Below are 14,110 nucleotides of genomic sequence, written 5' to 3' on the forward strand. Positions count from 1 at the left end.
AGCAAAAGATGATCTAGGCGTTGTCACACCTTTTCATACTTGCCAAAAAGCAACAGTTGCTATCCGTCAGTGTAGTCCCAAATTACTCTTTTTATGGACCATTCATTATTTTCAGTGTTGCATGTAACATGTTCCAAAGAGATGTTACTGTAATTGAGCTAATTTTTTATAATGTAGTAATGTAACATTGGTTACATTGATGGTATGAATTATTATACTACCTGCATTAAAAAGTTACAACAGGCGTCTGTTGTAAGAAAAAAGAAAGAAAATTTTTTTTTGTTAATGGACATTTGTGCTATACTCAAAACAAAAAGCTAACAACAAGCTAGCCAAGAAGAACAGTGATTTAACTGACCATAGAACAGGTAACAATGGCAGTGTTGCATAGTCAAACTTGCAGTATTGTAAAATCCCATTTCTAATGTTTCTAAAGTAGAATCACAGTGGCATATTCATTTTGAACAAGCCATAAAAAGGGCTTGTTTCAGCAGCAATGATTTTATTTGACATTACATTGTGTTTCATGTTCACAGCAACAGCTTCCAAATGCAAGTGCCAAACTTGGAATCAACTCCAGACCTTTCACCTGCTTAACTGATTGAGAAATAATTAAGAAACAGCCCCAGCCTCTCCATGAAACACCTTTGGAGAAAATTCTCTAATTACATTTGAGCCCCTGAAAATTGGGCACTTTCACTGAAAATGTTGGTCAATCCTCAAAGGTCATGCAGCATTGCTGTGCATTGCTTTGAATCAGAGCGAAGAGTCTGCATTTTAATTGCGTCTCTATTGTTTCTTTCGAAATCTATTGTGGTGTCTCATGTGAAGCCAAAATTCTGAATATTCTATCACTCTGAAAACATTTCTGAACCTAAGTGTATGGCTACTGTAATGCTTACAATGAAAACTGAGAACTTTCTGTAGGCAAAAACAGTTGACCTACTATGACAGTTGCAGGGAAGTGAATATCAAATTACAAAACCCTACCCTTTGTTAACAACAAATGTTAGGGTTAAATTCTTTATACGAAAATAAAAGTTGTGCAAGGGATTTGATTTGAAAGGTAACAAATCCAGCGCATGTCAGTAGACTGCAGACTGCTGTCAACTGGGTTTTGTTTTCTTGCCCCTCCAAGTTTGAACGAGTACTGTAGAACAAACATGTTTTAATGAGTCAAGCGAGATCAAAAAAATGAAAATGGCTGTGGGGTTTCTACTACTGTTTGGGCCACATTCAGATCCACTCCCAAGTTTTTCCCTTTATTTACCTAAGGTATCAATGCCAGATGAGAAGCATCCTTTTACTCTGGAAGAGGCTGTTAAAGTTGGGTCAGTGAGTCAGAGAATGGTCACTTCTGATCAATAACAGTCATACTGAGGTGAGTTATTGAAGATATGCTGAGCTTTTCATCAGGGTGCTGTTTTTGCTGCTCTTAGTCTCTGTTCACCATGGTTAGTGAAACTCTGAGGCTTAGTGAATAAACTCTCATATGATGTGAGAATGTAATCAAACTTATTACCAGAGAAAAAAGTGTTATTTTTAGACACTTGAGCCTAACATTAATTGGTATAATATTAAGTTATAAACAGCTATTGTTGTTGTTTAGTGTCCTTTTGTCATCTGTCTGGGAACGGGATGTGGCAGTCTAATCTGCTAACAGTAAGTAACTGTGACAATGTTGGGAATGAATAAGCATTTGTATGCATGTTTTCATGTGTTAGAGCCCTGACTTCAAGTTCAGGAGATGATGGTTGAGGTGAGGAAGACGAGGATGACATTTTATTAAGATGCCAGTGGTGATGTCTCTTTCCTTCCCATTGTCATTTCTTTGGTGAAGTGTAACCCCTCTCTCAGAGGATAAAACATATTTATCCATATGGCTTGTAGGTGCAGACAGGAATCGAAATGTCCCTTCAGGGAATTTGAACAGCTACGACTTCTCTTGCCTTCTACCTCTGGCATAGTGCGCACATGCATACATAGAACGCCATTAGTCAGAAGGGAGATGCCTGTCCTGCCCACTGTATTCACAAACAGCGAACCTGCTCGTGCATTTATATATGTATTTTTAATGGATAAATTATTAGTTTATGAGAATGCATCCATTTGTTGACAGAATAATCTATGTACAGTGGGGCAAAAAAGTATTTAGTCAGCCACCGATTGTGCAAGTTCCCCCACCTAAAATGATGACAGAGGTCAGTAATTTGCACCAGAGGTACACTTCAACTGTGAGAGACAGAATGTGAAAAAAAAATCCACATGGTAGGATTTGTAAAGAATTTATTCGTAAATCAGGGTGGAAAATAAGTATTTGGTCAATAACAAAAATACAACTCAATACTTAACATAACCTTTGTTGGCAATAACAGAGGTCAAACGTTTACTATAGGTCTTTACCAGGTTTGCACACACAGTAGCTGGTATTTTGGCCCATTCCTCCATGCAGATCTTCTCGAGAGCAGTGATGTTTTGGGGCTGTCGCCGAGCAACACGGACTTTCAACTCCCGCCACAGATTTTCTATGGGGTTGAGGTCTGGAGACTGGCTAGGCCACTCCAGGACTTTCAAATGCTTCTTACGGAGCCACTCCTTTGTTGCCCGGGCGGTGTGTTTTGGATCATTGTCGTGTTGGAAGACCCAGCCTCGTTTCATCTTCAAAGTTCTCACTGATGGAAGGAGGTTTTGGCTCAAAATCTCACGATACATGGCCCCATTCATTCTGTCCTTAACACGGATCAGTCGTCCTGTCCCCTTGGCAGAAAAACAGCCCCATAGCATGATGTTTCCACCCCCATGCTTCACAGTAGGTATGGTGTTCTTGGGATGCAACTCAGTATTCGTCTTCCTCCAAACACGACGAGTTGAGTTTATACCAAAAAGTTCTACTTTGGTTTCATCTGACCACATGACATTCTCCCAATCCTCTGCTGTATCATCCATGTGCTCTCTGGCAAACTTCAGACGGGCCTGGACATGCACTGGCTTCAGCAGCGGAACACGTCTGGCACTGCGGGATTTGATTCCCTGCCGTTGTAGTGTGTTACTGATGGTGACCTTTGTTACTTTGGTCCCAGCTCTCTGCAGGTCATTCACCAGGTCCCCCCGTGTGGTTCTGGGATCTTTGCTCACCGTTCTCATGATCATTTTGACCCCACAGGATGAGATCTTGCGTGGAGCCCCAGATCGAGGGAGATTATCAGTGGTCTTGTATGTCTTCCATTTTCTGATGATTGCTCCCACAGTTGATTTTTTCACACCAAGCTGCTTGCCTATTGTAGATTCACTCTTCCCAGTCTGGTGCAGGTCTACAATACTTTTCCTGGTGTCCTTCGAAAGCTCTTTGGTCTTGGCCATGGCGGAGTTTGGAGTCTGACTGTTTGAGGCTGTGGACAGGTGTGTTTTATACAGATGATGAGTTCAAACAGGTGCCATTCATACAGGTAACGAGTGGGGGACAGAAAAGCTTCTTACAGAAGACGTTACAGGTCTGTGAGAGCCAGAGATTTTCCTTGTTTGAGGTGACCAAATTTTTTTTTCACATTCTGTCTCTCACAGTTGAAGTGTACCTCTGGTGCAAATTACTGACCTCTGTCATCATTTTAAGTGGGGGAACTTGCACAATCGGTGGCTGACTAAATACTTTTTTGCCCCACTGTATGCTTATGGTTACAGTATTTTTTTCTAATAAAAAAATGAAAATTACTGAGTGTAACTTTAAAACAGTAATAAGATACCAAATCGCATACATACATACTATTTCACATGCTGCACATATGATATTTTCTCTTAGTACATTTCCAAAATCACTGCAGAGGTCTGATACCCCAAAGGTTGAGGCAGCCATGAATCACATCTTATTACCTAGTCATGGCCATTATCACACCAGGTGTTGTTTTGGACTGAACTTTAGGTGAACTCCATCTCAATGCTTTTTTTTCTATCAAATTGGAACCTGTGCAGAGGCATAGGAAGCGGGCACTTAGATCATCTACACCTACAGATCTCTGTCTGGGGCTGGAGTTAGCTCATCTGGCAAATGCAATTGCTTCTTCACATTTTTCCATTTGCCGTTTTCTGCTGTATGACACGATCCATACTGAGACATCCGCAAAGTTAAACAAAAGAACCACGACATTCACACATATCAAACTGTCCTTGTTAGGAACCTGATAAAGTAGATTTGGAGTCATGGAAAGCCTTCAGGGAGACTTCTCTTTCTTGATCAGATATGTCATGTAGGTCCTGCTTTTTTGTTGCCTTTACTGTGGAAGAGTGGTTCACCACTCTAAAAGATTCTGGCAGTGTGCATATCAGGCTTTGAATCAACTAATCTGGATGAACCAAAGAAGACAATTGCTTGATGGGAAGGAACGAAACCACCCCTACTGTCTGATTTGAAACCACAACTAGGACAGGTCTGGTATATCTCCACAGCAGTCACAAGAGCTGGCTGGATTTACTTAGGATGGGTCAATAGAACAGGTGAAAATTTCAATTGTTGTTGTTTTTCTCCTAAGCTGCTTTAAGAAAAAATATTTTAAACTCTCACTTTTAAAATGTATGACCTGATCTTCAGATTTCTTTTGGTCTCTGTAGATAATTTCTCTGTTCTGTAGCGGTTACCAATTATCTGCATATAAATGAATGCAAGAACCCATCAATGATATTCACTTCATCTGTGCTGTATATGTTTAAAACTGTAATAAAAACTGTAATTCATATACAACTCTTTTAGATTTTCAATTGCTGAAGATTTCAGAACATATAGCTATTGTATAGGTACATAATACAGGGTATTAACCGACACAGTAGGTCTCAACTACAAATCCCACAGTTCTTTGCCAAGACTTAACCAGATCATATGACCAGGGAGCCGAAGCAGGTGGTTGGATCATATGATGTTGTCAGGCGAAGCTGAGGAAGAGCAGGATCTCTGAATCACTGAATCACAGCCCACATCAATCCCTACATTCAAAGGTAAAACTGGAGGAATCCCTCCTTTTCACCCTGCGTTTTTCAGCCTGTAGTGACTGTTTTAATGCTCCAGCCTCACACCGAGGCAGGAGGAAGAGGGGAGGAGATTAGTAGGGAGGAGAGTAGAAACAAAGATGAGGGGGATGGGAGGCCATCAGAGATGCCTTTTCGTTGCTTTCTGCAGACAACAAGAGAGCAGATGTTTGTTGAAATCTTTCTGCTGTAAACATATTGTGCCTGTAGGCTAAGTGAGGAGCGTGTGCTTGTAACGTTGTATGGATGCCATATTCTTTGAGATGTTCAGAGAAAGGATGGATGTGTGATAGTTATACTCACTTTCTCTTTTAAGAGCTCTCTCTGATAAAAGCTATCTGTTGTGTCTGTGATCATGTCATCCCTGGATAGTTCCTGTTTCCTGCTCTTATTTTTATTATTCTTGCGAAAGTAGGTTTGGGAATTAACCGGTTGCTTTTTGGACAGTGTTTTAGCATTCAATTTCGTATCATTTAACAATGTTAAGGAGCCAGACAGCCCCTTTAATGGGCCTGTTTTTCAGGCTGGAACATGTTTTTATATTGTGTTTATACTTTAGACTTAAATATGAAAACACTGAAGGGCAGGCGCCCTGGAGATAGGTCACTTTGCTCAGTTTGCCATAGCAATTTAGCATGTCACATGTGTTTATGGGAGTAGATTAACTTTAGGTTTATGTTGCAAATAGATATATCTATCTTCTTCTTAAGTGTTTGATCTTTTAGGGTGGTATGACATGCCCAATATGAAGCTACACTCTATATCTGGCTAGCTTAGCTTAGCATGTAGACACACATAAAGAGTTAGAAACAGCAGATACACCTAAATGACAGAAATGGCTAATAGCTTTAGCAAATTTACTGGGCGAGCATCTCCTGGCTGGAATTTCACAACAGCATAATAAAAAGCCTGTTATTAAGAGGAATTTTGAATCTCTCTAAGAATCCATTAAAAATGGCAAAACCTGCTGGCACCATGGGACTTACATGCTGACAGCTGTGTGTGTAGTACACATGATGCCAGCTAAAGTATCATGTAGTACATTTGCTAACTCTTTCCTAGCAAAAGAGCAAAGACACATTAATCCAGCTAGTAATTTGAAATACTGTAGATGATAAAAGTCTCATATGTGTATCCCCAAAAAAAAGGAGATATTGAACATAAAGACTATTAGAGATCATTTTCTTGTCTTTTCACCATATGAATAGAATAGAATAGCCTTTATTGTCATTGTACAGAGTACAATGAAATTGGACTCCCTCGGTGCAAGATTCAATAATAAATATAAATGTAAAATATAAAAAGTACAATAAAACAATCGCAAGTACTCAAACAATAGTAAGTACGATATATACAGGATAGCAGCATTAATATAATAACAGTATGAATAGCAGCATAATATAATGGCAGTGACGGTATGGTATAGCTAAGCAGGTTCAATTGTTTTTGTGCTTATTTACTACGGTGATAGCTCTGGGAAAGAAGCTATCCCTGAATCTGTTTGTCCTGGTTTTATGTGACCTGTACTGTTGGCCTGACGGTAATAGTTCAAACAGTTGGTTGCTGGGGTGAGAGTAGTCCTTGATGATATTGCCAGCTCTGCTGAGGTACCGGGAGTTTGCAGTGACCTCCAGGCTGGGCAGAGAGCAGCCAGTGATCTTCTGGGCTGTGTTGATGACCCTCTGCAGTACTTTCCTGTCTGCAGCTGAGCACCCTGCATACCATGATGTTATGCCGTACGTTAGGATGCTCTCTATGGTGGCTCTGTAAAATGTCACCAGCAGCCTCTCCTATATGGTAGGCTATATGGTAGGTCTAGATCATAGTTGTGTTATGGGTTCAGTGCTCTTATCATGGAGTTATATTTTGAGAAACTGACTTTCAGTTTTCTTTTTAGAGTTGCTGCTGTATAAGCTGCTGTAGAGCATGCATGGTCTAAAAAAAAAAAAGTAGCTGAGAAAACAATCTGCCCTCAAGGTTCTGGAACTTTTAATTATGTCACATAAGCCTTTGAGAATATGACAACGATGCACCACTGAACAATTGACATCCTGCTACACATCGTTGGGCTGACTCAGTCTCATCTACTGTCATCTACTCTCCCGTTTCTTCCTGTATTTTAATCTGTCTGCTATTTTTTAATGAAGTGATGAAGATGAAGAAAACTTGTTTTGGGATTTAGGCCCCTGTGTGGATTTCTGTTGTTCTTCCAATGGCTTGACAACACTTTTGGTAGTTAATGCATCAAAACAAATTATTACATTTAGTCTTTCTCTGAGTTGCTCGTGGAGGTGGAAGTATTTCAGTAAACTGAATGAGTTACCTATCCTGTCTCTCTTGAGTAAGTGAAAATAAACATAGATTATGCAGTTCCCTTTAGGGTTTATGCATTGTAATGGTTCTTGTTTTGGATTTTCGGTCTGAAACATTGCAGTTTAGTCCAGTCTCAGTCTCAGTGCTTTTCCAGCCTCATATCTAAAAGCAGTAGGTAGCAGTTTTCAGCTCTGATAAAACCTACTGTGCACCACCTGTCCAGCACCAAACACAAATTTGACACAGCTAGAGTCAAATGCAAAATGTGTGAAAAAAAACAGTCAGAAAAGACTGTGGTGTCCTCCACCTGTAAAACCATTCTTGTTTTGGGTGTTGTCTCATTGTTGCCCCTGTATTGAATCTGTTGTTAATTTAATCAAAGCAGCTTAAACTGGTAACACCCCCTCTGCTACTGAAGTGAGCAGACTGATATTTCTGAAGTTGAATTTACTTTTTTGTTTGTGTTCCTTCTGTAGTTCTTTACCCATAAAGTCTGAAAGTCTCAGTTTAGTTTTCTGATTACTTTTAGGATATAACTGGTTAGTTCTGTTTGTGTCCATTTACCCTTAACCCCCGATCCCCACCCCCCACCTTTTTCCTGTTCCATGACTGACTTGTTGTGTCATTGACTTACTTGTGTATCTCCTCGCCCTATGTTCCCTGTGCTTTTTGTATTTGCATTCCTAGTGATTTTTGGTATTTGGATTGCCTTGCATTGTTCTTTGATGATTTTGGATTTCTGGACAACATTTATCTCTGAACTATCAATATCAAAAGCTCACTTTAAGTTTCATGCCTGTCTCCTGTTCAAATTAATCTACTGTAAAATTCGGGCAGTGTAATATCATAATACAAGTAACTAAAGGTCAAGGTCACTATACTAGTTTGGAAGAATACTCTACTAGTCTAGAACAAATGTTCTGTTGGACTCAATAATTATGTGAGCTTGAGTTGAATTATATGCAAAATAAGCAAGGGGGTTAAAAATACCCAATGACTGCAGTAACTATCGCAATTCCTGTCAAAATGAATACAGTATATTGACTCATCTGATGTAAAGGATGAAATCTGAACTAAAACACACCCAGAAATTCAGCTGTGTCAGCATGACATGACAGCTTAAATCTCCATTTCATTTGTAATGTTTACATATGGCTCCTATTCAGAACTGCCATCTGCTGTGGTATCTGCACAAATACATGATCATGCCTTGACATAACAGTTACAGCCCCAGTGCGTAAATAATTAGCTGTTGTTTGTCATTGCGAGATTATCCCAACAGTGAAAGGGTAGATCTATTGTCCACTGGCTATCATGCAGGTAACAGTAAACAACTGTTTATTTATATTTTCCTCCATATTTACTGACAAGTTCTGCCAAAAAAAACAAACAAAAAAATGGACAGAATGGTTTGCTGACTAAAATCTGATGTATTTCTAAACAGAAAATCACTCTCTCTCCCCCACCAGCCTGAGCATTGGGTTATTCTGTGTTTTTTAATACATTTTTAATAGGTTTTAGGAAACAGCCTGTAACCATAGACTGTATATAAAACAAGGATCTAGTGACCCTGACATCAGCTTTTGGTTTTGTAATGTGCCGAAAAGACTGTTTGAATCAAAAGTTGGAGTACTAGTTATCAGCTAATGCTAGATAACTAGATTAAGAGTTTGCATCCAGTCTATGGGTACAATACAGAGACGACCATACCTGCTAGCCACAGACCTTTAAACATAACATTTTTACTTACCAAAACTCAAAAACTCAAGTAAACCCTGCTTGGAACATTTGTACCACATCATATTTTTCAGATATATGCACATTTTTCACATTTCTTTCATCTAAGAAATATTGTAAAATACAAAAAACAAACAAACCTCTACACCTTGGACCTTTTAGTACATTTTCATTTTCTCCCATGCAGTATTGTAACTCACTTTTCATGATTACCACTCAAGCCTCCTTGCACCTGAACTGGTTCAGAATGCAACAGTTATAATGTTTTAGCAAAAACTAGCAAGCAATAACCTATCCCCCTTGCTTATGGTACCCTTCACTGGGTTTCAGTGAAATTCAGAATTTACTTTGCAGTTTTATTAATCCCATAGCAAGCATTTCATGAGAGGCAGGAATGGTATTTCAGCAGTCTAATCCTTCTAATCACCTGACCACGGCCGTTTAACTGTAAGACACATTTTAATTCCAGAGGCGATCACACTTTTGAGGTTGTAGCTCCTAAACAGGTCATCACTTCATTCACTTTAATTAACTGCTAGAAAGTTGTTCTTATAGATTTACTTAAACATTTTTCTGTGGTTCACATTGTTGCTTGTATGTCAGTATGTATGTTTGAATGTATATAACAACATGTGCACATATATATGTACTGTATGTTGGATAAGGGATGAGTGCATTTCTTAAATGTCTTAATGTTCTTAGAGAATTCAGTGGCCTAAGACCTGCCTATATGGTCATGATATTGTGTGTTTTTTGACTCAAGAAGTGACAATAAGCTTAAATAAAATTCTGTCATCACAAGCTCTGGTACTTTAGGTATCTGATGAAAATCCCACTCTCTCACATCCATCTGGGAAAACATGGCACTCTGATGCTGGCAATGCTTCAGGTTGGGTGGAAGTTATGTGGGAGGAGATTGTGCAGGCTATGCTTGCTACGATCATAATCCAGGTCTGGATAAGTGATGCAAAACTAAGAGCTGAATTAAGTAACGAGGTGTATGTGGTAGAGCCTTTAAGACTTGTAAGATCCAGGTAGGATGTACTACAGATCAGACTGTTACTGCATATCCCAACACCCACAGTGCAATCTGTTTCTGGACCACCTCATCACTGCTGAACAGGAGTATGCTTTCAGTCCCCAGTCCTCAGTTACAGCAATATTCTAACCGTGTCATGTGTCCATAACAATTTGTCCCTTGCATTTTTTTCACAACAGTCATCCAGGTTTTATCCCCAGGGGGTCAGTTAATATTACTGGTACTATTTCACTTACACACAAGGATTAGTCTTTATTTGTTTCTTGTACTAAAGTAGTTTTTAGTGACTAAAATTATCTAGCAAGTAAAGGCAAGATTGAAAAGGAAGTGAAGAAAAGCCAAACAATAAGGTTCCAGCAAGATACAAACTAGTTTGTCTAAACTGCAACCAACACCTAATCTAGACTTTCTGGGTCTCTAAAAGGGTATTGGCTGGTGCATCACCCAAGTGTGACACCATAGGTGTAGTGGATAGATACAGAGGTGGTATCTCATAAATCAGCATTAAGAATGTCTGGTGTCTCTGTGATACAGATTATACCATGATAGTGTATTTCCACTGATACAACATGACAGCAGTCAATTTTCCACTGCAACATGGAGCATTTTTACTCAACATCAATTTTACAAGGAAATTACCAAAAAGGTTTTTGAATTGTGAAACTGAAAGAACATTTTTCGAGCTTACTGCAGCATAAGCTTATTTTGGACACACTGTACTTTTGTTAGTTATATAACCACAATCCCCAAAATGATGCTCTATAAAATGTAAATAAAAAATGATTCACAAATTTCACACACCCACATTTGTTTCACATTAGAACATAAAAGATGTATCACCTGTTTAAACTGAGACATTTTACTAGATGATAAAAAAAAATACAAATTTATTTTAAATTTGATGTCAGCAACATGTCTCAAAAAAGTTGGGTGGGGAAACAAAATGCTGGAAAATTAAAACAGCTCAACAAATATTGTATAAGTTATTAGGTTACCTGGCAACAGGTGAATAGCATGGTTGGTTATAAAAACTACATCTTAGAGAGGCAGAATTTTTAAAAAGTAAGTAAAGGCAGAGGTTCTAAAAAAAGTACATGATAGCATCAAAACAATACAGAGAATATGGAGAAATGGCCAATATTGACAGCCCCTGATCTTCAGTACTGCATTTTAAAAAAAGGCATGTCAGAAAGGATTCTGTCAACGAAAAAATTGCATAGGGTCAGGAACACCTGCAGAAATCTTGGTCATAGTTCACCATGCTATGCACAAATGCTTAACATTTAAGCTCTTTAAGGAATGAAGAAGCCATATGCAAACATGACCTGGAAATGCCACCATTGCCTCTGGGCCAAAGCTCATTTAAAACAGACTAAGGCAATGTGGAAAACTGTTGCGGGGTCACTTAAATCGAAATTTGAAATTCTATTTGGAAAACATGGGCGCCACATATTCTGGACTAAAGAGAAGAGGATATTTAATCATCACTTTTATCATCGTGCACCTCTGGTGATTTGGGGATACATCAGTGCCCATGGAACTGGCAGCTTGTACATGCGGAAAGGCACCAGCTGTACTGAAAGTTATACACCAGTTTTAGAGCAGCATATACTCACATTCAAATTGGGGAAGCTCATTGCTTATTTCAGCAGGAATGCTGAACCACACAAAAACCACAACAAAATGGCTTCATAGTACACACAATAGAAAGTTAATAATGTATTGAAAAATGTGACAAAGAACAGTCACGAGTGTTGAACTGCTGTATTTCTGTAGCAAAATTCTATTTCCAGTTCCCAGAAATTATAGACTGCTCTTAAAAGAAGAGGGGATGACACTGTCCTAAACATGGTACTGTTCCAACTGTTTTGCAATGTGTTGCTGCCATCAAATTCAAATTAATTTAATATTTTTCTTAAAATGCAACTTTCTCTCACATTAAATTTTTATGTTTTCTGTTGGGAATAAAATATTAGTTTTTTTAGTCCACTCAGACTTGCATGTTTCTTATGTACAACACTGTAAAGTTTAATTATAGCCAACAGGATGTAATCTCACCTTTACCCTTGTTGTAACACGGTGCATCATATTGGTATGCAAACATTTTCTTTCTGCGACTCAGAGAATGAGCATTGTAGCTCACCTAATAATGTAAGTAGCTGACTTGAATGCTAAATGGCAACAGAGACCCCTTGCTAAGGACAGGGTAGAAAAGGAAAGGAGGCCTTTTCTGGATTTAATTTGTGGATTCAGGGAGACAAGAGGCCCTGCCCTCAGAGATAACAAGGCCGGGCTCTGTGATGTGTGAATAATGGCTGGACAGAGGTTTAGAAATCATTAGAATAATCAGTCCTGATGTGGATGGAGATGGACCAATACAAGGGATGCCTAGTGATGGCTGATGTACTAATTAAAATGCTGCTGGTGCACTGTTCTCGTTTTCCACAACGCAGACATACTCTGTACCAACCTCTGCCTGGGAGTTTTGTTTTAATATGCTCCTGCTCATTGTTCCATCCTGATTTGCCTATTAAATTTTATTCATTCATTCATTCATTCATTAGAATTACATGTTTTTTCTTGTTCTCCGTTGTAGCGGAGCGCTGCTGGAGAGTTTTGATTGAGCAGCATTTTACCTTTTCTTTCAGTCGTACAGTTAATCTTTCAGCAGCATTTAAGCTGTAAGTCATTGCTGCTGTTGAGTATTCAACATTTTTGAGGTTTTATTGCAGTCGGCTACTCATCTTGCTGTCTGCCAGATTGGAAACTCCATTGATCATATCAGATTTGTTAAGTAATTGATTGTTACTGGTTATTAACCTTCCAGAACTTTGGACCCACTTGCCAGCCACTGAGAACAGCCTGTAATCAGTCACAACTGGCAGCCGCTAATGAAATTAGTTCCTGGTTCTGCCTCACAACTTTGTTTGTTCCACAAAGTATTGGCAAGGGCATAGAGATGCCATGGTTTACTCTCCCCAGAGAATGAAGTGATAGAACAACAGAATGCAGATAATGAGCTGCTGCGTCATTGTTGTCACTTTGTAATTACTCATGTGTCTGACCAAAATATAGAGAACATTAAAAGTTATACTTTTTTAACTACCATCGACAGAGAGGATGAAGACATGGACATGATCACTGCACAAAAAACCAGCTTTACGGGCCATTATGGGCCATTCAGCATCCATCCATGCACCCAACTAACTTGCCTAGATTTGGCATTTTGTAATTCTATCATTGATAAAACAATGTCTTAAAACTTCAATACTTTAGAACAAGCGATAACTGTAAATATTGAAATCGTGGCCCTTGCCCTTTCTCGAATTGCACATTATACCTTACGTGTAAAGCTTCTCTTTGACCTGGGAGCTTGAAGGGTGAGCTTTCATGTTTGCTTCAGCATGCAACAGTTCCTGGAATTTGTCTGTACGTATTTATATAGTTAAAGCCAAGAAATCACTAGTGACCAAGGAATGTATGAAGTACATTCCAGGGGCCAGAAACAATTAAGCTAGGTGTCTTATATGCATTTATGTGTAAATGTGTTAGTGACGCCTCTTTAATCCTCTAAAGCCTGACCTGTCGCTGGCATCAGACATTTTTCAATGGGGCGATCGTGGCTCAAGAGTTGGCAGTTTGTCTTGTAATTGGAAGGTTGCCGGTTCGAGCCCCGGCTCCGACAGTCTCGGTTGTTGTGTCCTTGGGCAAGACACTTCACCCGTTGCCTACTGGTGGTGGTCAGAGGGCCCGGTGGCGCCAGTGTCCGGCAGCCTCACCTCTGTCAGTGCGCCCCAGGGCAGCTGTTACTCCCGTAACTCCTGAACCATTTCTTCACTTGGAAAGAATTCCAACTTCTGAAAGCACTGAGCTGTGCTTTCAGTGATATTAGGGTTATTATGGTAATCCCAGACACAAGAGAGAGTGACTGAGCATGATGGAGGTCTCCTCGCTGCATATGACCCTGATACTGTGGCTTCTCTGAAAAACAAAGCCTTAAATCAAAAG

General features: G+C 39.3%; 1 protein-coding gene across 6 annotated transcripts in view; it reads left to right on the plus strand.

Annotated features, from left to right (window-relative positions):
* Positions 1–4,894: 4,894 nt before the first annotated feature.
* Positions 4,895–14,110, plus strand: part of tsnare1 (T-SNARE Domain Containing 1) — a 276,008-nt gene continuing 266,792 nt past the window's right edge. For 5 of the 6 annotated variants that reach the window (XM_086310182.1, XM_086310186.1, XM_086310185.1 and 2 more), the window contains exon 1: positions 4,895–4,983. The gene's annotated coding sequence lies outside the window, so the exon portion shown is untranslated. The remainder of the gene's footprint in view (positions 4,984–14,110) is intronic. The other variant, XM_086310183.1, reaches the window with a different exon arrangement.

The sequence above is a fragment of the Aulonocara sp. 'chitande type north' Nkhata Bay genome, linkage group LG11 (genome assembly GCF_057382095.1).
Source record: "Aulonocara sp. 'chitande type north' Nkhata Bay isolate Kocher_YH1m ecotype deep benthic linkage group LG11, A_spYH_male_GT1.1, whole genome shotgun sequence".
Classification (NCBI taxonomy): Eukaryota; Metazoa; Chordata; class Actinopteri; order Cichliformes; family Cichlidae; genus Aulonocara; species Aulonocara sp. 'chitande type north' Nkhata Bay.